We start from the raw sequence: 25002 nt of genomic DNA on the forward strand, positions 1-25002 counted from the left end.
TATAAGCACATTTGTTATTACTAGGGTGGCAAATTGAAACTCTTTCCCCTCCTCTGCTACTTTTGGTAATTTACAAGGTAGAGGGATTATGAAATTACTGGGAAGACTGATGTAATGACTGCAATTGACAAACCAAAACAACGGGAACAGTCTACATTATAAGGAAGTTGAATCTGAAGGGAACTGAGGAAAGCAACAAGGAAATTCCATCTAAATGCATCTGGGAAGCAGAGTGGTTATGGCAACTTTAGGAAGAAGCCCTTAAAAAAAGGAGCAACAGAAAGGAAAACACTAAACAGAACTTAGACTGGAGTTGGTGTATTGCACCAAAGTAAAAGACTCTGAGGTGTGTGTGGGGCGGGGGGAGTGTTCAGGCCCTGGAACATGATGGCAGAAGACCTAATGGGTGCTGAATTGTTATATGGAAATGTTATGCATGTACAATTGTATTTTACTGTCAGTTGTAAACCATTAATGCCCCAGTAAAGAAAGAAAAAAAAAGAGAGAGAGGGGAGCAACTAAAAAAAATTTAAAAAAAAAAAGAGAGGAGCAACTTACTGGAAAATAATAATTTCTTGGAACTTCATGATGAGAACAATGTGAAACATGAACAGTTTTGACTTAAGAAGCATATTGTAATCTGGCAAAATAGGGACACATGACACCGTTAGTATCGGCTGACACAGATTGGTTTTATATTTTGGTGGGCTCTAATCTTTAATCCCCCCCAAAGTACTTTATGGGGGAGGAGGAGTTAATGAGTCCGCAGTATTAAATATACAGGCAGAATCATGTCACTTCATTTAATATCAGTGAACTGGGAAACTAATAAGACAAAAAATATCTCTAGAAAAACAAATAGAATATTATTATTATTTTGCTACCAAGGTTGGGCTCCATGCTTGCATCATTTTACAGCCATTATTTTTCTTTTAGCTAAAGGGTGTGTGTGTGTGTGTGTGTGTGTGTGTGTGAGAGAGAGAGAGAGAGAGAGAGAGAGAGAGAGAGAGACTACAGCATTGTTACCTGCAGATATTCCCATAGTGACTAGGGGCTTAACCCAAGTCCTTGCTCATGGTGATATGTGAGTTCTACCAGATAAGCCCCATCCTATATCCCAAATAGATGAATTTAAATGCCATTCTACTATGAATCTGATATTGGTCATAAAGTCCAATGTCTTTGTAATATTAATTCACAAAGCCTTGAATCTTCATAAATATCGTCTTATGGTAAGCTTAATTTTACCTGACTTGAACTTAAATATGTTTGCTAACTCACTTAAATACACAGCCCTTTCTTAAGTAACAAAAAACAGACTTGAGAATTTCTGAGAACAATTCAAAGTGATAAATGAAATTTTAATGATATCAAGCTGGAAGATGGCTCACAAGGTACAATAAGTGTGAGGACCCTGGTTAGAACCCAGGGCCATGGCACAGGTGCACCAGGCAAAGGGAAAACTTCACAAGTGGTGAAGTAGTGCTGGGTGTCTCTCTCCCTCTTTCTGTTTCTCCCTTGTTATCTAAAAAGAAAAGGAGGAGGGGGAGGGGAGTAGTCCTGGAGTCAGTGGAGTGGACCAGTCACAAAACTCTAGAAGTTGACCTCATCAGTGTATCCTGAAGTCTCATCTCTCTAGAGCTCTACCCAACTAGGGAAAGATAGAAACAGACTGAGGGTTTGGATCAACCCACCAATGTCCATGTACAAGAGAACAGCCATTACAGTGGTCTGGGAGGTGGTGCAGTGGATAAAGCAGTGGACTCTCAAGTAGGAGGTCCTGAGTTCAATCCCGGGCAGCACATGTACCAAAGTGATGTCTAGTTCTTTATCTCTTATTTTTCTCATTAATAAATAAAATCTTTTAAAAAGAAAGAAAGGAAGAAAGAAAGAAAGAAAGGAAGGAAGGAAGGAAGGAGGGAAGGAAGGAAGGAAGGAAGGAGGGAAGGAAGGAAGGAAGGAAGAAAAGCAATTATAAAAGCCAGACCTTCCCTCTTCTGTACCCCATAAAGAATTTTGGTCCACACTTTCAGAGGGATAAATATTCTTTATCCCTCCAATGGAGGGGATGGGACATAAAACACTTGTGGTGGGAACTTTAAGGAACTGTAGCCCTGTTATCTTACAATCTTGTTAATCATTATTAAATCATTAATTAAAAAAACAGTGTGTAAAAAAAAAGTTGATAATGTTTATTTTTGTGTCCTTTGTCATCATAGAAGCTAATCACCAAGCACATAACTTTGGTAAAGGCAGTTACATTTTAATTCAAAGAATATATTTAGACTAAAATAATGTAATTATAATTTTTGCCTATTTTTCTATGGCCATACAGATTTAAATGTTTTGAAGTTAACATGTATTCACTGCTTTGAGGCTACAATGAAGAACAGTGTTGTGACAAAAGGGAAACATAGTATCGACAGAATACCAAATATCATGTCTTATATTATCTTCTTTAATAGCAGTCACGGGGGGGGGGAATAAATAATTAAAATAAAATAAGAAAAGAGGGGGGATAGTGAAATAAAAGAAAAAAAGACCCGCATTCATATGTAAGAATGAGGAAAAAAATACTTGGGACAAATTTTCAATTCCATAAATATCATTAGCACTTACCTGTGCCCAGAAAAGCCAGAGAAGTAGCTTGGGCTGTCAGGAAATAAGGATCTGAAACTAAGATAATATGATTATTCCTAGACTTACCCATTAAGCAAGGGCAAAGAAAAGAAAAAATGGGGACAAGAAACCTGGTGGCAGAGACCAAGAGGAACCTCTAAAAGTACATATAACTTTAAGTGAATCTTGACAAAGGGCAGACAGCTTACAAGTTAAGAAGGAAGCAATTGGAGAAACTGTTGGAGTGAAAAGAAGTGAAATAGCATGGAACTTTCTGGTGGCTTGTGGTGGTGTATACCCAGAATATGGGTGAGAGGGGGAAGAGGGGGTGGTAGCTAGAGCAGAAGGAAGTGACAAGAAATAAGGTTGCGGAAGTGGTTGAAGCCTGTTTCTGAAGGCATACAGTATTTTAGTGAAGTGCATTAATTGAGAGAAGATAGTTCTGTGGAAGAATAGAAACTAGACTTTTGGTGGTGAACATGCTATAATAGTATATGCTAATTTTCAAGTATAATCACTTATGCTTGAAATCTACATAATTTTATAAAACATTGTTATTTTAAGAATGCTTTTTAAAAAGAAAATATTTCTTTCTGAACTGGAAATTATATCTATTATTTATATAAAAATAAAAAATGTTCCTGGCTTATTACAATTCTCTCTCTCTTCTCTCTCTGACTTAAAATTGTGAGGGTCAAGATCTCCCAGCTTCAACTAGAAAAGTCTATAGTTATCTACCTCTAAGGAAGTATGTTGGTATGGAAGACAGAATCTAGAACAATTGGATACTGATGGAACAACAGTACAGAGCCAGAAATTCTAGCCATCCCCAGACCCTTCTATCTCTAATTGCCCAGGGACCCTGGGTCAGTATCTCCAGTGATGTAAGACCACTCTTTTCCTTTAATGATAATTGAGAAGATAAGTGAGGTGATGCATGAAGAGTAACTATACAGAGAAAGTACTTATAAGTGTTACCTGTTCTGGTTACCTTTCCTCTCTAATTTAAAGAGACACACTTGAATAAAAGAAACAGTTCAGAGAAAGATAAACATGATGTTAAGACACCAAAACTAATAAAGTCATGGGCCACTTGGAATATAACTAAAATAGACCTACAAGCTATTTCCAAAACAGAGACCCCAAATCTTCATCTGCAATGTTCCAGCCTTTAGGTTCATGATTAACCAACAATTTGTATGGCTTTATATGTTAACTCTTTTTCAGCCACCACGTTCCAGGTGCTACCATGATACCAACCAGACTTCCCTAGACAGATGACCCCACCAATGTGTCCTGGAGCCCTGCCCACTAGGGAAAGAAAGAGACAAGCAGGGAGTATGGATCAACTTGTCAACGCCTATGTTCAGTGGGGAAGCAATTACAGAAGCCAGACCTTCCACATTCTGCACCCCATAATGACCCTGGGTCCATACTCCCAGAGGGTTAAAGAATAGGAAAGATGTCAGGGGAGGGGATGGGATATGGAACTCTGGTGGTGGGTATTGTACCCCTCTTATCCTATGGTCTTGTCAGTGTTCCTATTTTATACATAAATAAATTTTTTAAAATTGAGTGACTTGGAAAAAAAAGACGCCGAATTTATTTCCCAAATTACTGATTGTTGCAAAGCATAATTTACCAAAAAATATATTCGAAATGTGAAAAAGAAAAGCATCTTGGAGAGCGTTAGTGAAATGTCCCCCTAAGGAAAAATCTGTCCACTATAGAAGAGCTCATCCTAAGAGCAAGGCCCAGAAAGTTCTTCCTTGATGCTACTATGGGTGAGTTAAAATGATGAGAAGCTGATATTATATGACATATCAGGTCAATGCTCTTGCAGTCTAAACTTGATTTCAAGCAAGAGACTTTCCATTCACTTTGAGTTAAAGTTTTTTTTTTCTATACCCTGCAAATGTAAGGAAATTACATTCTTTCATATCTTAATTTCTTTTATTCTCATTAATGTTTTTATTTAAAATAAGATAATACTTTTCTATATGTATATATTTTGACACATCTATATGTAAATAAGCCTTTATGTATTTTTGTATACATTTGTCTCTCTTCTTGAATTCATATGCTCCTTCCCCAATTTTGCTTTAAAAAATGTTCAGATGAATGTAAAACAGTATTGATGGTCACATTTTTCAACTTCCAGAAATTAACATTTATAAGTAAACAACTAATTCCATTCAAATTCACTTGTGAAGATGTTATTTAATTACTTTAAAAAATTGTCCTAGTGATTTAATAATAACAAAATTGTTAGTTAACAGGAATATTTTTATGTAATAAAAAAGAATTTAGGGGAGGGAATGTCTCACCCAGTAGAGCACACATTTTGCTATGTGTGAGGACATGGGTTTGAGCCCCCCTCCCCACTACACCACACACACACATACACACACACACACACACACACACACACACACACCACATATGGGAACAACTTACAAAGGGGAAGCTTCACAAATGCTGTGCTGTCTCTTCTCTCCCTGCCTCTCTCCTCTTGTTTCTCACTCTAAATATGGAAAATGAAGGGAGAAAAATGAAAAGAAAAAAAAGACAGCTGGAAGGGGTGGAATTGTATAGGTGCAAAACCCTGGTGGCAAAGTTTTTTTTTTTTTTTAAAGCATTTGCTTCGCCATGTGCACCAATAAAATTTGAGCCTGGTCCCCACCCTCATTGGAGGTACCTTCAGTACCTCTTCCTCTCCCTCTCTGTCTCTTCCTCTCCCTCTCTGTCTGCAGAATGGTAAAATTCTGACAAAAACAAACAAACAACAAAATGAATCAGTTCTGATAAGGATCAACTCAAAATGAAGATGTATGTGAATAAGCTGCCATAGTGTGTCTAATGATGGATTTTTAAAAGCTGACCAAAGAAAATAATTTTTGAAACCAAGTTGCTATGCTTTATTAAGAAAAATTAAGTTTTAATAAGTATGCTGATAAATTAATCCATTTTCAGTCCAAGTGACTTTTATGTTTACTATCTCTCAATGGTTCTTAGTCATTTTAGAAAATGATAAGTAAACAACAGTTGATACTACAAGGACCAAAATGTAGCTTCAACAAAGTTTCTGGAATAAATGTCCTATATCAACCTTGTATAATTTTCATTTTGAAGGTAAAAGCTTTTTAGTCAAAATCTAACAGTCATTTATTTATACAGTCGTAGGCATAACTAATATTTCAGACAATTCCACAAAACCAGTGCAATTAAGCAACACAAATGACTGTTACTTTTAGAGAATAAATGGAGGAGAGATGGCCTCTAGTTCCATGTGATTGTTAGTACACCAATTAGAAACTGTTGGCACCCAAATCTATAAAATAATCAACATTACACTCAGTAGCAATGTGTGAATCAAGATGTTAATATATCCACTAAAGTAATGCATACAATTTTTCTTTTTAGAGAAACAGAACCACATGAGCCAAAATTAAACTATTCCCATTAGGCCAATGAGCAGAACAATCTAAATGATCAATATGCTCTTTCCTGAAAACATTTTAAAGCAAATAAAATCACAGTAAATAGCCTTCTGAAATATAGCCATAGAAATTAATCAGAACAAGGTCTGGTTTTAAGAGGGGGGAAGAAAAATACTGGCTTGAGAGAGAGTGATCACTGTGAGAGACAGGAGAAGAACCAAGTATTTCTGTCTAGGTGGCCTTGAAAGGGTGGCTGTTGCTTTGCTTGGCGATTCAACTACAGCAGAGCTTCCTCCCACTGGGCTCTGAGGACAGGTGCTCAGAGTTCACTCCCCTGAAGGCAAAATCTACAGTTCAGAGCAACAGAGCTGGTATAACAAGCAGAGCATCATAAACACTTAGAAATGGTAAAAAATGCATTAAAGACAAAAAATACACTTTACCTTGTGGAAAAACGGTCTTCAGTGGTACTGGTGTGTGACCAAAACCCCCTTCCTTCTGATCTGCAGAACAACTTTGTCAACCCAAGTGTGTGGTCACAAGGCAGGAAGTGACTAGAATGACAAATCACCAGCCAGGAAAGAAATAGATTTTGTCTTTATAAGGAGATTTTTACTTAACCTTTAAAAAAAAAATGTTCCCTCCCAAGTCAAAAAAAAAAAAAATCACCTGACATAACAGGTCACACTGAAATTCAGAAGCCTCTTACCACTTCCTCTTTATAAGCATTTTTCTCTCTCCTTCCCTTTCTTTCTCTTCCAGCTGTTTCTTAGGCTCAGGGCTACTTCGACCTGTCTGATTTTAGATAAGGAGGCAAGGGCTGCCTGCTACCTTGACTTGTCTCTGATCCCAGTTGTAAACACAAAGACCAGGTGCTCAATATACTTACAGAAAAGATAAACAAATTAAAATTATTCTTTTTTTTTTTTTAGTGAGAAATCCAAGGGAAAGGCGGCAATTCACCTGAAACACTCAAAAGGATTTCCTTGGGAAAGCCCCGCCCTAGCTGAAACCAAACCTCTCTTAAGAGTCCCTGAACAATGATCTTATTGGTGTGAACTAAACAAAGTGATCTCTTTAAGGGGAAGGGCCTGAAAAGGAAGGTCACTATATTATTTACTCATTCTTTTATTTATAGAACGTCTATGTGCTAGGGATCTCTTTAACCCAATTAGAGATTTCAATTATTTAGAAGTTTCCTATGAAGAGCACCAGGCAGCTGTTGTGTATCAGCAGTAAAATGTGGCTGAATTTCTGTGTAAACATGATTTATTTTTTGAATGTGTGTTTTATAAATGAGTAAGAAAGAGAATAAATATGCCTTCTATTCAATACCCACACCTCAAATCCTAGTCTTGAGGAGAAATTCCCATCTTTAAATGTAAGTATTCAAATTCTCACAGCTTAAGGCTAGTGACATACAGAGCAGTAGCACCTCAGATTTGCTTGTCAGAGGTCACAGAAGTCCCCAGTTCACTCCTTACCATATGCTGGAGCTAAGCAAGCAGTGCTCTGGTTTCTCAATCTCTCTCTCTCTCTCTCCCTCCCTCTCTCTCATATAAGAATATTAAAATAAATATCATAGTCTCACAGTGGTTGTGAAGATTATGCAGCATTCTGAGAAACATTTACTAAGAAAAGAGAATAGTTTACTTTTTGTCACCCAAGACCATGTGGCATTATTGGTCATCTGATGTTGAGGAAGCAGAAAGTATGGCTGTACTCTGCAACTGAGGGTGAGCTGAAGCTCACTCTATTCAGATCATATTTGTTAATGCCCTGGGACCCAGTCAGTGGGAAGCAGCACTCTACTGGTTGGGGAGCTGCTCTTATACTTATTTTGCTTCGTTGATTTCTCATCTAGAAAGTTCCTGCTTGGGAGTTGAGCTGTAGAGCAGAGGGTTTTAGGTGCACATGGTGTGAAGCGCAAGGACCATTGGAAGGATACTGGTTTGAGCCCCCGGCTCCTCACCTGCAGGGGAGTTGCTTCACAAACAGTAAAGCAGGTCTGCAGGTGTCTATCTTTCTCTCCCCCTCTCTATCTTCCCCTCCTCTCTTCATGTCTGTCCTATCCAACAATGACAGCATCAGTAATAACTACAACCATAAAACAAGGTCAACAAAAGGAAAAAATATATATATAAAGAAAGTTCCTGCTTCAGACCTCACAAATTAAATAAAGCAAAATGTTCTGGTTGATCTATTTCACTAGGCTGCGGTGTGGCAACTTCTTATTCAGCAACCCCAGGGGCCATCTTAAGAAAGAGGGTGGGCAGAGGGATAGGAAGAGGTGGTGGAGACTCAGTCATATCTGGAAGTGGTTCATCTCAGGGGGCAGGTGGTGGTGCACTTGGTAGAGCAGACATATCACAGTGCACAAGGACTCATATTCAAGTCCTTGGTCCCCACCAGCAGGGGGGAAAAGCTTCATTGAGTGGCGCGGCATTGCTACTCTCTATCTCCCCTTCCCTCTCAATTTCTCTCTGTCTTTATCCAGTAAATAAATAAGTAAAATATTTTTTAAAAAGTGGTCCACCTCACAAAGAGGGACCAGCCTTTTGTAAGTGACTCACCAAAGAAGAATGAGGAGGTTAAGGTGACCCCATTTTCTCTGTGATGCATAACAACTCTCAAGTAATAGGTTGCCTAAGGAGTTCTAGAAGCATCTAAATTATTTCAGGACATAGGAAAACATTCATGCATTTATAGAATATACATATAATAATATATATAATATATATTACAAAGTAACCAAGGTTGGTGTTTTCCACTCTGCAAAACAATTGTCATTGAAAGCCATGCAGTAGAACCTCGGAGACAATGTCTTTATCCTTAAGGATAAAAGAATATGAGATGACACTGGAAGCTCCCTCATCTTGTTTGCATCTTTGTGGTTTCAGGATGTTATGAAGGTTCAGCAATGGCCCCTCATTCATTCATTCATTCATTCATTCATTCATTCATTATTTGGATAGAAAAAGGGAAAGAGAAAGAGTGACACCTGAAGCACTGCTTCACCACTTGTGAAACTTCCCTCTTACAAGTTCAGACCAGGGATTTGAACCTGGGCCCTTGCACATTGTAACATGTGCAGTCTACCAGATGTCCCAGCAATAACCCTTCTTAAAGGGACAAAGACTCCTTTCATTTACCTGGGAGAAGGAGAGCAGTTGCATTCTGTACCTACTGGAGCCTGGTCACTGAGACCTGAAGAGTCTATAAAGAAGAGCAAAAATACACTTGAATTCAGCAAGTTTGAGTGGCTGCTAGTAATTATTAATTATTCAGAAGCATGTAAGACACAATCACTGTTCTCAAGCAGTTTGTAGCTTAGTAGAAGAAAAAAACATGTCAGGAGAAAAAAAAACATGAAGGGGAGAAAAAGGAGGTAGAACTTCAAGGAAGGTACAGATGTAGGCAGAGCTGATAGTTGAGGATGGACACATGCAGTTGTGTGCAACAGAGGAAGGACTTAGGGTTCCAGAAAACACATAAAGAATAGAAGACAAAAGCCACTGACTTATCCTCTTTACTATCAGCCAAATGAAGGGGTCCTTTTCTACTCTAGCATCAACTCAGTTGGGACTCCACGTCAGTCACCCACCACCACCTCACCCACATCCTGGATGACTCCCTCAACTGTAATCTCTTTATCTGCCTCTCTGTGGCATAGGTCTACCCAGACCGTAGGCGGCTGTGTAGGCCATAGACCAAGACTTTCAGAGAGGGGCATGTGATCAGTCTATAGAGTTGCTTGCATATCATGACGATACACAGAAGGCAGACTTATGGTTTCATTCATTTCCCATTCACTACAGACCATGTATCTCTGCTAATAGGCTTCCAGTGGACCACTCCACGAGCCTCCACAGCCAGGTCTTCCATGTCTTCACTGGTCTGTGCTTTGCCTTCTCTCCCCTATGTCCTCTGCCTCTGGGCTTCTCTGAGGCCCACTGCCCCAGCCATGTTTCTGCATCAGCTGCCACTCTCACAGGGAAAGACACATGGAATCCTATAAACTCAAGTTGCTTGATTATTTCAGATTACTTCTCAGAAATACCTCCATCAGAAAAAGGAACTCTCCCTACACTGCTGGTAAGAATGTAAGCTGGTGTATCCCCTTTGGAACACTCTATGGAGAGTCCTTAAACAAATAAAAATGGAATTACCTTATGATCCAGCAACACCACTCTCAGGCATTTATCCAAAGGACACTGAAACACTAATTTGATGGAACATATGCACCCGTATGTTCATAGCTGCACTATTTACAATAGCCAAAGAGTGGAAGCAGCTTAAATGCCCATCAACAGATGATTGGTTATGGGATAAAGAAGTTATGGAATATATATATTCCACGGAATACTAATTTGTAATCAAAAAGATGATATTGTGTCCTTTGAGACAAAATGGATGGAACTGGAAGTGATTATGTTTAGCACAATAAGTAAGATGAAAGACAACTACCAGATGGTTTCACTTATATGTGGAATCTTGAGATCTGATAAAACAGAAGCAAGCAAACTGTAAGATTTGTGAGAATTACAGTGGTTACCTTTGAGAGGTGGGAGGGTGGGGATACAGAACACTGATGGTGGGTGTGGTGTAGCACTATACATTGTAATCTTACAATCTTGTAGCCTACTATTAATCACACACACACACACACACACACACACACACACACACACACACACACACACACACACACACACACAGGATCATCAATTCCCCAGAGAGGCACTTTCAATGTGTAGCCTAAGGAATCAGAGCATCACTCCTGCATATTCAGTTCTTCTGACCAGACTTAGGACCTCATGCTTCATCCAATGTGTTACCTCCCGGGCTGCTCTCCTCTTCTGTTTGAGAGATGATCCAAGTCATCTATTATGAGCCTCCTTAATTAGTCTCCTTTACTCACCTAAGATACACTTTTTTCTTCCTGTTTTAACAAAAAAGAGGGTTTTGTTTCCCCATACTCTCAAGGTCAATAGTTCAGCATATTAATCTTACATCTTCTATTTCCTTAAATACCCTGCTCTGACATTTTTTTCTAGCATCTTTACTCTTTTATCACTGGCCCCCTTCCACCCCAGTTCCATTTGGTACACTTATGGGATGTTCACAGAGGGAAATACATACACCTCTGTTTCACTTTCTTGTTCACTTCCACAACATCTAATTATTCTCATCTAATAAGGCATCCCTGCTCACCTGCAAGGGAAAAGCTTCATGAGTGGTAAAACAGTGCTGTCTCTTCCCTCTCAATTTCCCTCTGTCCTTTCTAATTAAATTAAATTAAATTAAAACAATAAATAAAAAGAAGAAAGTAGTCCCTGACTTAGGAGAATGTCTTCATCAGTTAAGGATATAGCCAAGTAAAAAGACAGATGGTGCTCAGAGTCATAGGAGAGGACAATCAGTGAACTTGTGGGAACACACAGCACTGATCCAGATTCAAGGTTTGGGAGGCATGTAGGAGGAAAGTACAATGGTTAGAAACAAAGATACAAGTGAGATAGACCCAAGATGAGGCAAAGGAGATGTTTTCACCATTTTTCTCCTCCTCTTCCTTTCTATTAAGGTTTTTATTGCCATCAGGGTTATCTGGGGATTGGTGCCTGCACAGTGAATCCACTGCTCCCAGCAGCCATTTTTCATATATATATGAAATTTAATTTAATAGAACAGATATTGAGAAAGGAAGGGGGAAATAAAGAGGGAGAGATAATGAGAGACACCTACAGTATATACTCCACACATCATGAAGCTTCCCCTCTGCAGGTCTGTAGTGGGTCCTCATGCATGATTTGTCTACTTAACCAGGTGCGCCACCACCTGACACCCAAATGTCATCATTTTAAACATTATTCCACTAGGTACATATGCCCTAACTTTCTTAGTCACTTATTTGCCATTAGGCATCTAGGTTGTTTGCAAGTTTGGGCTGTAACAAATGATATTGCTATGAACATTCGTGTACATAGATTTCTGTGTAAATACCTAGGAAAGGAATTCCCAGATTACTGAGTATATCCATTTCTAGTTTCCTGAGAAATCTCCAAGCTGTTTTCCGTAAGAAACAAGGAAAGATAAAACACATGGTGTACCTGGGACTGGGTGTGGTGTATTGCAACAAAGTAAAGGACTTTGGGGGAGGGGTGGGAGGGAGGATGTTGAGAGGGTGTTGAGGACCCAGTTTGTGATAGTAGAGGAGGACTTAAGTTAATGGCAGGAATGGTATATAGTTACCTATCATAGAGAGATGAGAAACTGTACCCATGGATCAACAACTGTTGTATAAGCCATTATCTTCCAATAAAATGATTTGAAAAGAAGGAAGGAAGGAAGGAAGGAAGGAAGGAAGGAAGGAAGGAAGGAAGGAAGGAAAGAAGGAAGGAAGGAAGGAAGAAAGGAAGGAAGGAAGAGAGTTGTCTGGGGTCAAGTCCCACATCCACTGCTATACTCTTTATACATTACATCATTCCACTGTTCTATTTCTTCATCTAGCAAATGGGGGTGAGGGTGGTGTCTATTTTTTATAGTTGCTGTGAGAATACAAACTTAGAAGAATTCCTAACACAAAGTCAATGGAACGGAAATGATAATTAGTCTTTTAATGTTATATCAGGCTACAGACTCGACCCTTCATACATATATTACTGATTGGCCACAACAACCCTATGAGATGAATATTTTCCCAATATTTTAAAATACTTTACAAATTATCACTTTATTGAGATATGATTCATATGCCACAGAATATACATCTTAAAAGCGAGATTCAGTGGTTTTTAGTGTATTGTTAAAAAAGAGTTGGGCAGCTACTATACCATATGATGTCAGAACCTTTCCATCACCCCTGTGGGATCCATTAGCAGTCACTCCCCATTTGCCCCTACTTCCCAAACTCCCAGCCACTGATGGACTTGTTGTCTCTGTAAGTTTGCCTGTTCTGGAAACTTCATAAAAGCAGTGTGGTCTTTTCTTGTCTACCTTATTTTATTTTCCTTAGAATGTTTCTAAGACTTTTATATTATAGCAACTATCTGTACTCCTTTCTTTCCTATAAAAAGTAATGTTAATATACCACACTTTATTTTTCCATTCATTAGCTGGTTGATATTTGAGTTGTTTCCACTCCTTGGATAATTTGAAGCATGTTGCAATGACCATTTGTGCCTGTGTTTTTGTGTTGGTATATATTTTATTTCTTTTTTTGAATTATTATTCAGTCAAGCAAGCATATAGTTTTAGAAAGAAGACATCACCTCCTGGCTGATAAGGAAATAACAGTCTTTTGACATACTCCTTTTCTACTATTCATTCCTATTTCCCAAAAACAATTATTGAAACTGTGACCTTAAAGAGAAAAGATACCTAGCATTAACCCCAGAGATAAGAGGTGACCAGACATTGATAAAGTAGACAAAAGATAACTCTCTCAAGTTTGTAGGACCTTCTTTGAAGAGGCAATAGGTATTCTAAAACCACTTTTTTAAGTAATAACTAAAAGTAGAAACTCATGTTCTCCCAACCCCCTTTAGTCCTGCTTGTCTTTTGCCTTTGGGGCAGCCAGCAGACTTTAAAACCTATTACAAGGAAGAATTGCAGAGTACACAGCATCCAGGAGGCTCGATAACTGCAATGCCCCAGGCTGTTTATTCCAAAACTATTTCTTGGGTATTTCAAGAAACATACAAGACAGAAGGTTCTAACCCTTTCTTCTACCCACATAAATATTCTCCAAAACAAAAGTACAGGGAAGTAGATCTGAGCATTGCTTCTACCCTCATTTTCCTCCAGACTGAACTTAAAAAGACTCACCCCTCTTTGGAAAGTCAGTGTAAGAGTGTTTGGCTTTCTGAGGGCTGGGCACACATTTGTCTTCATTCTTTTCAATTTTTTTCTTTCTTTTTTTAACTATTTCTTCTTTTCTTTCTTTCTTTTTTTTTTTTTTTTTTACAGGCACCACATTTTTAATAATAGTTTCAGCTAAGGGCGCTTCACTTTTATTTTTAATATGGTTCTCATTGTTTCCATTTAAAATTTTTTTTATTTATAAAAAGGAAACATTGACTGAACCATAGAATAAGAGGGGTACTTTTTTTAAACTATTTTTTTTTTGGAACTCAAATTTCTAGATGCTGGGTTGGGCTGTGGAGACAGCACAATGGTTATGCAAAAGGACTTCCATGCCTGAGGCACCAAAGATTCCAGGTTCAATTTCCAGAACCATAAACCAAAGTTGAGCAGTTAAAAAAGAATCTCTCTCTCCAGGCTGGGAGTATGGATCCACCTACCAATGCCCATGTTCAGTGGGGAAGCAATTACAGAAGCCAGACCTCCCACCTTCTGTACCCCATAATTATCCTGGGTCCATGCTCCCAGAAGGATAAAAAATGGGAAAGCTATCAAAGGAGGGGATTGAATATGGAGTTCTGGTGGGGGGAATTGTGTGGTGTTGTGCCCCTTATCCTACGGTCTTGTAAATATTTCCATTTTGTAAATAAAAATTTAAGAGTCTCTCTCTCCTTTTCACTCTCTCTCTCTCTCTCTCTCTCTGTGTGTGTGTGTGTTTGTATGCAATATATATTCATTGCTCAGGCTATTTTTCCTTTTCACACCACCCTCCACCAGGGTTATTGATAGGGCTGGGTGCCTACACAACTCCAATGACCCTGACTGTCCTTCTTTTCTTCCTTCCTTCCTTCCTTCCTTCCCTCCCTCCCTCCCTCCCTTTCTTTCTTTCCCTCCAGGGTTATCCCTGGAGATTGGTGCCAGAGTTATGAATCCATTGCTCCTGGTGGCCAATTTTTCCATTTTATTCAATAAGACGGAGAGAAATTGAGAGAGGAGGGAAAGATAGAGAGGGGGAGAGAAAGAGAGACATCTACAGACCTGCTTCACTGCTTGTGAAGCCACTGCCCTGCAGGGGGAGTCTGGGGCTTGAACCCCACTCTTTGCCCAGGTCCTTGTGCTTTGTACTATGTGCGCTTAATCGGGTTTGCCCCCTGTCTATCCTCTTATTATTATGCTTCTTTTATAGATGGTGAAATAGAGATAGCTAGGATATATGAAGAGACAAAGAGAAAGGGAGACAGCTATAGCACCACTCCACCACTCATGAAGCTTCTCCCCTGCAGGTGAGAATGAGGCTTGAACCTGGGTTATCATACTTGGTAACATGTGTGGCCTACTAGGTGTATAACTAAACAGCCAGTAATTATTTTAATGTCTCACTTGAGAGAAAGATTTGACCCTCTCATCCACCTAGCATACACACAAGAACCCTCTCACCATACTCTGTAAAAGGTCATAATCGCCTTTTTTTTAGTTAAATCAGCACAAAGTTTTTACACTGTGAATCTTCCTAGCTGAGTGTTGTGAAGCACTATGCTCAGATTTCCATTTTGCCTCTTTTATTCCATTTGCTAGGTTCCTATGTCTTAATTATCTGTTATTTTGTGTCAAACTCTCCGAGAGAGCCAAATATAATTTTGAAATAAAAGGAAATGAATTTCTTCTTCTTCTTCTTCTTCTTCTTCTTCTTCTTCTTCTTCTTCTTCTTCTTCTTCTTCTTCTTCTCCTTCTTCTTCTTCTTCTCCTCCTCCTCCTCCTCCTCCTCCTCCTCCTCCTCCTCCTCCTTCTTTTTTTTTCTTGTTCTCTTTCTCTTGGAGAGTTATTTCCTAGAGTCCTACTCCCTCCTGTCTGGTCCTGCTGCTGAGCTGTCATCCAGCAGCTTCTCTCATCACCATGCTGGGAATCCCCTTCTTCTCATTCTGTGTCGTACCTCCTATTTCTAAACCACATGCTTTCCACTTCTTGTTCTACTTCTGTGTTTTACTAAGCACATCCTCTAACAGATCCCTGAAAAGGAGTGCATAGTGCATACATTTATTTGTTGGTTGGTTGACTGGTTGGTTTTCCAGAGTGCTACTCAGCTCTGGTTTATGGAGATGCTGGGGACTGAAGCTGGGGGCTCAGAGTCTCAGGTATGAAAGTCATTTGCATAACTGTTATGCTGTCTCTCCAGCCTGGACATAATATGTCTTGAGACATATGAGAGCTGAAAACATAAAGGCTCCTCCTATTTTTGGAATTTTATACTGGAAATCATTTTGTCTCAAAATTCTGAAGTATTTGCTCCAATGTGGTCTCAGTTACTGCGCTGCTGTTGAGAAGTCTGATAGTCCCTTACATGTCACCTATCTTCCTTTCTGGAAATACTTAGAATTTGTCTGGAAATTCAAAATATGCCTAGAATTCTGAAATAATGTATTATGTCTTTGAGTATTGGCAAAGTTAATGCTTATTCAGCTGGGAGCTGGACCCAAGCAATTAAAAAGTCCTCCTCCTCTTCATCATCATCATCTGTCTCTCTCTTACACACATATGCACGCACGCACGCATGCACTCACACAGATGTGTACATATTGGGAATGTGGGTTCTACTTGCTTTCTCCACTCCCAGATGTCCAAAGGTATATCCCTGACACAAGTATTCCTAAATCTTTCTGGATGGTGCATGTGACTAAACCTAGGGAAAGCCTGTATGCAAACTTTCTTAAATTTTGGGGTGGTGGTGTATGGAGGCAAACTAACTGAACTTGTCTTGGGGTTGTCCAGAACAAATTCCCTATGGAAATTCCCTTGGTTACAAAAACTGTCACCAACCATTCCATTCCCTGGGAGATAGTTTCAGATCACATCTAGGTTTGACCACACTACTAGTGATTGATTAGGAGACTGAAGAAATGAGTGTGGGGAAAGGCCTTAGCAATTGACCAGCAAGTATTGGTTTTGGTGTCAGATGCTAGTGAACTGCTACATAAATACTGGCTGCTTTAGTGTCCTTATCTAAAGAGTTGTAGGTGAAGCAGCCAGATGGTGGTACACCTGTATAGTGCACACATTACCATGTACAAGAACCTGGGTTCAAGCAAGCTCCCACTCCCCATCTGTGGGGGTGAAACGGAGTGGGTGGGGACACCTCACAAATGGTAAGGCATGTCTGCAGGTGTCTATCTTTCTCCCTCTCTGTTTGCCCCTCCCCTCTCAATTCTTCTCCTATCAAATAAAATAGAAAGGAGGAGGAAGAAGAGGAGGATAAAAGAAAGAAGGGTAGAGAGAAAGGAAGGAAGGAAGGAAGGAAGGAAGGAAGGAAGGAAGGAAGGAAGGAAGGGAGAGAGATGGCTGCCAGGAGAATGCATTTGTAGTGCCTTCATTCAGCCCTAGAGATTACCCTGATGGTAAAAAGAAAGGGGGAGGAGAGGGAGGAAGAGGGGAGGGAGAGGGAGAGGGACAGAATATTAAAATTTTTAGCCATATGGGCAGACCTCTGCCATGGGCAATGCCTGACTGGGAGTGAAATTCAAGTTAAACAACTTGAAGGAAAACTAAAGCTAAAATGAAAACTAAAGCTTTGGGCCTCGATGAGTCATTTTGCAAAGGTAGAGCACAAGTTGACTCAAAGAGCTTGACTGGACAGACAGACTATTAGGTGGTTTCTCTCTGTGTGTCTTTTTTTTTTTTTTAACCAGAGCAGTGACTCAGCTCTGGTCTATGGTGGTGCTGGGGAATGAATCTGAGATTTTTGGAGCCTCTAGTATGAGAAGTTATTTGTGTATTATTTTATGCTCTCACTTTCCTCTTTCTTTCTTATAGTTTTCCCCTCCCTCTATTTCTCTCTCTCTCCCCTTCCTTCCTCCCTCTCTTTCTTTCTTTCTTTCTTTCTTTCTTTCTTTCTTTCTTTCTTTCTTTCTTTCTTTCTTTCTTTCTTCCTTTCTACCAGAACACTGCTTAGCTCTGCTTTATGGTGGTGCTGGGGACTGAACCTGAGACATCAGAGCCTCAGGCATGCAAGTACTTTGCATAACAATTATGCTCACTATGCTGTTTCCCTAGCCAAGTGGTAAAAGCCCTAAGGAGTCTGAAGAAAGACAAATTTTAAATAGTAATTATTCTGAAATAATAATGATATTTTCATAATTTCTTTTCTAATTTTAAATTTTATCTTATTTTAAGAGGGGAGACAGAAAGAGGGAGAGAGAGAGTGAGCTCTAGCTTATTTATGCTGGTGCTGGGGATTTTACCTGGGACTTCAGAGTCTTAGGCATGAAAGTGTTTTTGCTTAACCATAATGCTGGCTCCTCAGCCCTGTCCTGAAAATTTTAGGATTCTGATTTGCCTTGTTTACTCTAATCAGTTATAAATGAAAATCTATAAAGTTATAAATGTAATCAGTTTTTAAATGCAAATATTGCTTACAGAGACTAAAGGAAAAAGTGAGAATAACACAGTTAAAATTCAGATTGCTATTAATAAACAGCTTTGGTCATATAAATAAATACATAGCATGGCTAAAGTTTAAAAATAAAGCTGTTAAGGTCTCAGTTTAAATATGTCTGTGTTCTGTGTAACTATAAAAAGTTACAAAAAGGATATAGTTCTCATATATCTTCAGGCTAATTAAGACTGGTATAGATTTATTTTGCCTAATATTAATTAAAATGTAAACAAAGGCACTTCTTTGCCTTTAATGTAATCTGAGTAAAAAATTAATTTTTTTATTTTATCAGCTCTTTAGTTACTAAAAAAATACCCTAGTCTTCTCTATTTTTAAGCCTTTTTAGTATTTTTTGATAAACTTCCCCAAATTCAACTGTGAGTAGAAACTTTAAAATATTAAGTAATTCAGACTTTCTGGTATGTTAAAATTTGCTGGAAGTATTGTCAAATGTAAAATACAAAACTTTCTTTACAGTATGTATAATTGTATGACATTTCTACTGAAGTGGTGAATAGAAATTAATGGTGAAGCAGGTCTGCAGGTGTCTTTCTCCTTCCCTCTCTATCTTCCCTCCCCTCTCAATTTCTATCATCAAATAAAATGGAAAGAGAAAAAAAATGAAAAAAAATAGCCACTGGGAGCAGTATATTCATAGTGTTGGCACTGAGCCACAGCAGTAGTCCTAGTGGCAATAAAAATAAATTAATTTTTTAAAAAAGCTAAAGTATTAATAAAACACGTAAAAACTCTGGACTTCTGTCAAACAAGCCTACCGTTTTGGTGCCTACTCTTCAAAATGTATGAGCTGGGCACTGTGACAGAAAAGTCAGAGGGAAAAACAACGCTAATATTATTGGTTCCAACTCTGAAAGGGAACAAAGAAGCAATATATACACATCGTGTAAAACACCAATGCCTAACACCATACACAGACTCTCTCACACAGCAGCCAGTGGGTTGAACTCTGGTCCAGTGGGCTGAACTCAGAACGGCCTAACAGTGGCCGTTCACGAACTGAACTGTTACCCTTGGGCACTGACAGCAGCAGTGATCTAAAAGATGAAACCTATGACTTGAATAGGGTTAAATGATCACAAATAGGTCCTTACAAGATCAAATACCTAGGGGGGAGGAACATTTGAGCCCACCAACTAAAGTCTGAGACTGTTCCCACTCCCTTCCATGTCCCAACCTGAATCCCAAGTCACTGACCCTCCAATTCCACCACCACCCCCAGAATCCCCAATCCCAGCAAACATAAAACTAATGCCTTAGGTGGGGTACTACCCCAAGGACCAAGCCACTGGTAAATAGAATAAATTGGGTACATAAAAATTGCCACCACTATGGTACTCCCTGGGGATGATACATTAGTAAGGATGGTAAACCCTTAAAATAAGGTAGTTTAGTTAATACAGTACTAATATTGTCCTCTGCTTTTGAAACAAGGCCCAAGAAAACCACCAAAGATGCCTGGAGGCATTCACTGCAATGTCCAGTAGGTAAGGGATGAACAAAATAATTCTATTGACCCCTTATGTCTGAGTACCTAAACCCAGTTATAGCCTCTGCATAGACTGTCAAGATCTGAGGGACGGGTGAGGAAGCAATTTACTTGTCTTTGGGCCACAAAGTCACTAAATAAATTCCTTGGGTCATTAAAACCTGCCAATAAGCAGAGACCAAGGCTTTTTCCTTAGTCTCTGCTTGCCTCCAAGTCTGGGGGCCACTTTCAAATTATTCTTGAGTTAAGACCCAGAACAGAGTGGGTCTATAGTGGTCTTAAACTGGGAATAGTTTTGTTCTGGGGATCATTCTCTATTTCTTTTTCCTCTGTTTTCTATGTTCTCTTTCATTGGTGTTAGATGTATTTGGATGTTGAGACTCCAGGATTGATTCTCTAATTTTACCTTTTCCCTTTCCTCTTGTTTTCTGTTTCTTGGCCTTTCTGTTCTACTAGAGAAAGAATTTCAACTGTTTTTTTTTTTTTTTCTCCAGGGTTATCACTGGGGCTTGGTGTCTGTACTACGAATCCACTGCTCCTGGAGACCATTTTTCCCATTTTGTTGCCCTTGTTGTGGTTGTTATTTTGTTATAGTTGTTGTTGTTGTTGAGTAGGACAGAAAGAAATCAAGAGAGGAGGGGAGAGAAAGGAGGAAAGAAAGATAGACACCTGCAGACCTGCTTCATTGCTTGTGAAGCGGCCCCCCTGCAGGTGGGGAGCTGGGGGCTCCAACTGGGATCCTTGCTATCCTTGCACGTTGTGCCATGTGTGCTTAACCTACTACATTACTGCCCAGCCCCCGATTTTCAACTTTTTATTTAAAACTTCTACTGAAAATCTTTGTTTGTTTAAAAAACAAAATGTATGTGTGATTAGCCCAGCTCTGGCTTATATTGATACTAGGGATTGAACCTAGGACCTTGGAGTCACAAGCATGGAAGTCATCTGCATAACCATTATGTTATCTTTTCAGTGTGACACTTAATTTATGGTATCATTTTAGGAATTTAGACCTTTACTTTTTTCTTTTCAAAAAAGTTTCATTATCATTATTTATTCATTGGATAGAGACAGCCAGAAATTGAAAGGAAGGGGGAGCTAGAGAGGGAGAGAGACAGAGAGACACCTGCAGCCCTGCTTCACTACTCGCAAAGCTTTCCCCCTGCAGGTGGGGACTGGGGGCTTGAAGCCAGGTCCTTGTGCATTGTAACATGTGCATTAAAAGAGGTGCACCACCACCAGGCCCCAACCGTTTCCATTTTCTTTGAATCCTTTTCTCCTCCTCCTCTTCTTCCTTCTTCTACTATATCATCATCATGATGTGGAGGTTGGGATGGAAGGCGTAGTGTCTTACTGATTTTTCCATAAGCTTTGTGACAGACCTCCTGTATTTACAGCTGCAGTTTATACCTCTGGCTTCAAAGGCTAAGGGTTCTAAAGTTTGCTGAGTATCTGGTATGATATAAATGGCTTTTTCCCTCATTGCAGGCTTAGATTCAGCTTTGCCATGTGTAGTGAGTTCTTTCCATACTAGCCCATTTATTTTATGGGCTCCAAACATCCACTGATGTCTTGCCTACTGTTGTCTCATTTGATATTACTTTCTCCCACCAGACTGGTAACCCCATGAGGTTGTGTATTGTTTTGTTAGCTTCTAAACACTATTACTTGTCATATAAATGAATGAAAGCACAAAAAACCTGAAGAATGAGATGGAAAGAGAAAGGCAGAAATGAGCTCTAACCACAAGGCAGGTGAGAGAAATCAAGAGATACCTAAGGAACCAATCATATCCATCTAAAAAGATTTGTGTACACCTATGTTCATAGCAGCACAATTTGTAAAAGCCAAAACCAGGAAGCAACCCGGGTGTCCAACAACAGATGAGTGGCTGAACAAGTTGTGGTATATATACACAATGGAATACTACTCAGCCATTAAAAATAGTGATTTCACCATTTTCAGCCCATCTTGGATGGAGCTTGAAAAAATCATGTGAAGTGAAATAAGTCAGAAACAGAAGGATGAGTATGGAATGATCTCACCCACAGGCAGAAGTTGAAAAACAAGATCAGAAGAGAAAACACTAAGCAGAACTTGAAATGGAATTGGTGTATTGAACTAAAGTAAAAGACTCTGGGGTGGGTGGTGGGGAGGATTTGGTTCTTGGAGCATGATGGCAGAGGAGCCAGTGGAGGGGGTTGTATTGTTGTGTTAAAAACTGGGAGATTTTATGTATGTAAAAACTATTGTATTTACTATTGAGTATAAAACATTAGTCTCCCAATGAATTTTTTTTTTTTTAAAGAGATATCTGAATGGGGGCCTAGCAATAGCTCACTCGGCAGACTGCCTCCTTTACTAAGAACAAGCAAACATCCAGGTTTCAATCCCTGCCCACCACATAGGATCACTTGCAAGGGGAAATTTTCCCAGTATTGGAACAATGTTGTGGTGTTTCTCTATCTCTTCCTCCATCTATCTCTTTGATTCTGACCTTCTATCTTTTTTTTTTTTTTGGCACCAAGATGATCTCACTGGGTGGTGCCTGCACAACTCCATTTTTTTCAGGCAGCCATTTTCCCCTTTCTTTTTGGTTAAGAATGAGAGACAGAGAAAATTAGAGAAGAGAGGGAAACAGAGAAGAGACCTCTGCTCCATTGCTTGTGAAGCTTCCTCCCTGTAGGTGGATATTTGAGGTTTGAATGGGTCCTCACTCATAGTAACATGATTCACCTATCTTTAAAAAGAAAAATGTCCAACTAGAGAACAGAAATCATACAGACGGGAAACCCCAATGATAACCCTGGTGGCAAGACAGACACACAAAGAAGTAGTAAAAGCTGAATCCCCCTTCAGAAAAGAGTGTAAGAGAGTGGATGAAAAGAGGAATGTGCAAAGAAAGAAATGAAAGGCTGTAGAAATTAACAGAGATAAAATCATGATGGGTCTCTCCACTGTGTTAATGAGTGGGAATCTATTTGGTGGTCTTCACTGATTTCCTAAGTCCCCACAACAAAGTTCCATGACTGATTTAAAATAATGGATTTGTTTTCCATTGGTCCTGAAGACTAGAATTCTGAAATCAAGGTGTCAGCAGAGTTCCTTATAAGGGCTGTGACAGAATCTGCTTTCTGCTTTTTCCCTTGATTCTGGCAGTTTACTGGCAATCCCTGGCATTTTTGGCTAGTAAAGACATCACCCAGGTTCCTCTTGTGCCCAAATTTCCTCTTTCCAAAAGGAACAGCCCTGCTAGAATGACTTCATTGGACTCACTCTAGTGACCTCATCTTCACAAAGTCATTTGCAAAGTGTCTATTTTTAGATAAAATAAAATTTGTAGGCATCAGAGTTAGAACTTGAATATTTGGAGATGGGAGGGGTGCACAATTTATAAAGGGTCTTAAGCAGAAATTGATGCAATCAAATCTGTATTTTAGGAAAAATTTCCTGACAATAAAAAAGAATAAGATAGGGAAGCTTCACAAGCTGTGAAGCAGTTCTGTAGGTGGCTCTCTCCCTCTCTGTCTCCCCTTCCCTCTCAATTTCTCAATGTCTGTATATATCAAAAAGAAACAAAGAAAAGGAATTCAAAATGACTTCAAGGAGCAGTAGATTCATTATGTAGACAATAACCCTGGGGGAGAAAGAAAAAAAGAAAGAAAGGAAGAGAGAGAGAGAGAGAGAAAGGAGGAAATGAAGGAAGGAAGAAACATATAACAAAGATTGAAGGGAGTTTAGGGAAGATATAGTACAGACTACTATCCCCAAGACTTCGACCTGCATAGTACAAAGTGATATTAAGTACAGAGGGGCAAAATTGAAGGAGTCAGGCTCAGGGGATACTTGGTAGGCAGAAAGGCCAATAAAGGGTCAACTGAAAAGTGGAGGAGTAAAGGATACACCCATTTCTGTCTGGACAACTGGACACTGAGGGTGGTTCCATTCATAGATAGGGAATGCAGGAGGAAATTTAAGAAAGTTTAATTCAATTAATTTAATTTAAATCTGAATTTAAGAAAATCTACTTTATTTCCTCAGCTCCCCCAAATATTTTTTTATTTTAATTAATTTATTTATAAAATGGAAACACTGACAAGACCATAGGATAAGAGGGGTATAATTCCCACCACCAGAGCTCTGTATCCCATCCCCTCCCCTGATAGCTTTCCTATTCCTTATCCCTCTGTGAAGTACAGGCCCAGTGTCATCTTTACTGAGGTTTTAATGGTGTCCCTGCCTTGTCACAGCCATCCTTTGCATTTGCACACCCTTTTCCATAAATAATGCTTATATTTAACTGCAAGAATGAACAATTGAATTTCACAATCCTGCAGTCACCTCAAATATTTAATACCGAACTCACCATTCCTCTGATAAACAAATTACCTCACTGTATTTTTAATGCAGCCAGTCAGGATAACCTGGGAGCACTCCTCGATGCTTTCACTTTTCTCTACTTCCACACATGGAGAAATAAATGGCTTCACTTTCTTCCTTATAGTTCTACCCAATTTTGTGCTTTCTTTGTGTCTTCTACCTTATGCAAGATCTTATTACCATAGCCCTGGGCTTTGGATTGCTTCCTGATGCTCTACTTCCTGCTTTGCTGCTTCTTAGTTCGTCCAGCATATTCATCCACATTCCCAGTCACTAATCCTCTGAGATTACCTGTTGCTCCCAGAATAATTTCCAAACTCTTTCTGGATTCACCTTTCAAAATTCATACTAATAGCATCTGCCCTCTGGTCTCTGGAGCTGTTAACCTAAAATGCCCAATATACTTCTCATTAGACCAGTCATATTCCTACACTTTCACTTTCTTTCAGACCTTCCCGGTTTCCATTTCCATAAACTGAGATCATTCTCTTAGCACCAAGAACAAGACTGACTACATGACTTGTGGGAAAATGACATTGTGAGCCCTTTCTTAAAAACAAAACAAACAAAAACAATTAAGAGAGGGCCTGGTGGTGGCACATCTGGTAAAGTGCACGTTACCATACACTAGGACCAGGGTTCAAGTGACCAGCTCTCACTGGCACGGAAAAGGTTTCACAAGTGGTGGTGTTGTCTCTCTTTTTTTCCTCTCCCTATCTTCACCCTCCTTATCATTTTCTCTCTATATATCGTTTTCTATATATATA

The 25002-nt window shown here is 39.3% G+C and overlaps 1 protein-coding gene across 1 annotated transcript in view; it reads right to left on the bottom strand.

The window, feature by feature from the left end:
• Window positions 1-25002, bottom strand: part of LCP1 (lymphocyte cytosolic protein 1) — a 117927-nt gene that overhangs the window by 65814 nt on the left and 27111 nt on the right. The window contains exons 2-3 of the mRNA XM_007521209.3: window positions 9212-9275; window positions 6503-6613 (exon numbers count right to left, since the gene is read on the bottom strand). The gene's annotated coding sequence lies outside the window, so the exon portion shown is untranslated. The remainder of the gene's footprint in view (window positions 1-6502; window positions 6614-9211; window positions 9276-25002) is intronic.

This window comes from Erinaceus europaeus, chromosome 7, assembly GCF_950295315.1.
Source record: "Erinaceus europaeus chromosome 7, mEriEur2.1, whole genome shotgun sequence".
In the NCBI taxonomy this organism is placed as follows: Eukaryota; Metazoa; Chordata; class Mammalia; order Eulipotyphla; family Erinaceidae; genus Erinaceus; species Erinaceus europaeus.